Here is a 3,760-nt window from a genome sequence, read left to right as displayed (position 1 = left end):
CTGTGCTCGGGTCTGCTCCCAGGCACCCCAGCGCCCGCAATTAAACTCTCCTTAAACTTTAAAGGCACACTTAAATGTGTGTTTATGGCCCCATTACTTTCTCTTTATAGCCCGAGGTGAAGGCTGGAATCCTGTCCGAGACGTCTTAAAGGTTATATGTACAATTAACCGGTTCTCATCACGTCCTTTTAATATTTCACTTCATAAGCCAAAACAAACCTCGGGAATTCAGCTGGTGGCCCCACGGAGCGCACGGGGGACACCGCTGGGACCAGGGGACTGTCACCCATCCCTCCCGGACACCCAGGGGTGACTCAGCTACAGAGAAAACGATGCTGGGTGAGCGCTGCAGCAGCCTCATCGGAATTTCAGCCGGGGATTCAGGTCCCCTCTGCCGCTCCCTGACCTGCCTGTGATGTCGGAGCAGACTCATGAATGACAGATGTGTAAACTTTTTGCATGGAGGGATGCCAATATTTTGCATACTTACACAGCGCTGCCATAAATATTAATGCGCTGCTAATATGGGAAGTTCCACCAGCTGTGTCCATTCTCGGGGGATACTTCAACTATTTATATTCGGGGTAATGAGCAAGCTGTTATTATATAATCAGGCTGTTGGAGAAGCCTTTGGAATAAAAGTCTCGCTGAGAATTAGCCAACGGCAGGAGCGTGTTTGGAGCCACGAGGCAATCACAGATTGAGTGATGGAAGGTTTGACAGAGCAGAGGCAGGACAGGAGGAAAACAGGACAGGAGGAGAAAGGTGCTGGGATTGAAGCTCCTGAGGAATTAATGCCGACTGAGATGAGGGTTGTTATTTTTTTCGCACCCAAACACCAAAATTCTCTACCTGCAAAGTAATCCCAAATTTCTTGTGTGAAAGATTGAGTCACTGAAGGAGGCAAAAAAAAGAGCAATGTTTGCTCAGTGCTGAAAACCACAAGCAAGAACAAACTCTGTTATGGTCTCCTCTCTACAAGCACAACCTGCTTGCCTTAATCAGAGCTGGAATGATGCTGCTTTCATCTGACTCGAGAATCAGCCTCTCTTCTCATGCTGAAGTTGGATTTGTGTTGATTTTATTACTGTTTTGGACTCCCATAACACAAATGACTGATGAGCCAAATCTGTGCCGCATCCCTGGATATATTAGGCTTCTATTGTCTTTTTTTGCATCAAATCTATGCTTTTATAAGGCAGACTTCTTCTTCTTTAAAAAAAAAAATCTGGAGAACAGTTTGGAAGTGATTTAAATCCTCTCCCCCCCTTTTTTTGGGAAGGATGAATATTTAATTGAGTTGAAGGTGGATAAATGATCATTTTCTTCATCCTATATGGTAGGGAGTAGTAAATTATTTTACCGGGAAACCCAGTTATAATTGCAAAATTGATAACAGAGGTGTGAAAATTTACACCTGTGATAATAAAGACTAGCTTCCCATCGTACATCGACATTATATCTTGTGAGTTATCTCTTGTGCATGATCTAAATATTTCATATAACCCAGCAATCAGAGCCTTCAGCACGCCAAGTAAGAAATAACCTGCTTTTATATTTCATATGCATACATATATATATATATATATTACAAATAACAGCACGTTCTGCATGCACCTACACACCTGCACAGCAGTGCTCCAAGGGTGGGTGTTCGTGCTCCTGAAAACTGATGGAGAAACCCAACACTGTGCTGCAATGCAGGGTTTGGAGGCAGCATGGCAGGGAGGGGTGGGCAGAGAGCATCATAACCTTGGGCAGACCCAGATTAAAAATTGCTATTTGGCATCCTCCAGCTCCAGGCTGGACCCTGGTGAGCTGCTGAACAAGAAGAATCTGCCTCCTCCTCTCCGTCCTACCAGCTCTTTCCTCAGGAAACTGCTGAGTAAAGGGAAGCACAAAACTTATGGTCAGTTTTGGCAGGGCCCACGGTGCTGGGGCAGAATGAGGATCCCCCGAGTGCTCTGGGGTCCTACTCAGGGCTCAAGACCCCTCAGGGGCTGGCACGATGCCACCACATGCTAAAGAGATGATATTCAGCTGGTAATTAAGCACTGCAATCAGCGGAGCTCTCAGCAGAGCCCGCTGAAAGGAACCCTGTGCAGATTGAAATTAATACTGAGCATCCTAATGGGCAGGAGTGCACTCGCCAGGATTAACCTACGAGGAAATCAAAACCTGTAGAGAAAGCTTTTGGCAGCAGGAATCGCTCCCTTAATATCCAGCAAAAGTCTCAGCGCTAATTCTGAATTAATCCGTAATTTGGGAAGAATTTCTCAAGGTCAAGGCTTTTTTTTTTTTTTTTTTTTTTTTTTTTTTTTTTTTTTTTTTTTTTCCCCCTAAATCTGGTTGCATTAGATGCAAAAAGGGTTGGACGTTCCTGGGGATTTCCATGGATTTGGGGTTTGGAACAAGGCTGTGGCTGGTGGCAGGTACAGTCATTAAAACACAGGGATTAGAGCCTTCAGCCTGAATCTGAGTCTAATCCATTACCCTGTTCACAGGGAATCACTAGGAACAGGAGCTAATTCCCTCCACTTAGGCTAAAAGAGACGGCCTCTTTTAAAAAGTTTGGTCTGGTTAACAGTGTTGTATCCAAGATCTCTGTTTCAGAGGTGCCAAAGCCATAAAACACATAAATTGCCTCTTTCTCCTCATTTTAGCATGTCATTTCATGGATATAGATAGGCTTTTATATAGATATATATTTTATTATGCACTATGTGTCTTAAGATATCATTACTTTTATCTCGGCCAGTTTATTAAAGATAATTATATGGAAGTTCCCATGCGTTCTCCAAGATTGCAGTTGGCTGAGCTGGATGAGAACATTATGCTAACAAGAACATATTTTGCTGTACATGAGACAATCTTTTTTGGGCAGGAAGAAGTGAATCATTTTCCTTCTCTTTTTCTGCCTTCCAATATTTTTCTTGAAGCTCATTTCAGTAGCAAGACATCTCCAGCTTCCCCTAGACTAAAGCAAGAGACAAGATGCAAGAGCCATTGATTCACCTTAGGGAATACTTTGGAGAGATCAAAAAGTGCTTGTGTGCAAGCTGTTTCCTGTGGGAGGAGCATGGCAGTACAATCAATCCATGAATGCATTGTAAAATCAATGCTCTGTATAATTAGGGCACTCCAAGGGTAAAAAAAAAAAAAAAAAAAAAAAAGGGGGAATAAAAGGGAAAATTAAAAAGGGAAGATCTTCAGTGTCTACCAGGACTCTTGAAGGCTGGAGCAGTCGCAAGCACCTGAACAAACAGATTTTAAGCCTTTTTCAGAGGCAGTGAGGGAAGATCTTGGGGGATTGATGCAAAAACCTTTTGTCTTGGTGCTGGCTGTGAAATGCCAAGAGCTTGGGGATGATGATCACAGGTGAAATCTCCTCGGTTCTCAGCTGGGACACCTGGGGCTTCAACACCCTGACCACCACGTCAGGCTGCCAGTGAGAAAACTTTTCCATGGCAAACCTCTTTGGCAGCAGCCAAAAATGATCTGGCAGGAAAAAAGAGTCCAGAAACCACCTTGGCTGTGAGTGGAGTGGCCAGGATCAAACCTTCCCCTGCGAATTCAGCCCTCCCCTCTGCACTGGTGGTGGTGATGGTGGAGATCCTCTCTGTGCCACCTCCACACCCAGCAGTGCAGAAAGGCTCTGACCTCAAAAGATTCTTTTGGCATTTAAATATTTCCAATCGTTTCTCAGAGACCAAACGGTCGTAATTCCCAGCTAAACACGAATGTTAACTATAGATCATGA

This window comes from Sylvia atricapilla, chromosome 16 (assembly GCF_009819655.1).
Source record: "Sylvia atricapilla isolate bSylAtr1 chromosome 16, bSylAtr1.pri, whole genome shotgun sequence".
NCBI classification, from domain to species: Eukaryota; Metazoa; Chordata; class Aves; order Passeriformes; family Sylviidae; genus Sylvia; species Sylvia atricapilla.
This window is presented reverse-complemented; position numbering follows the sequence as displayed.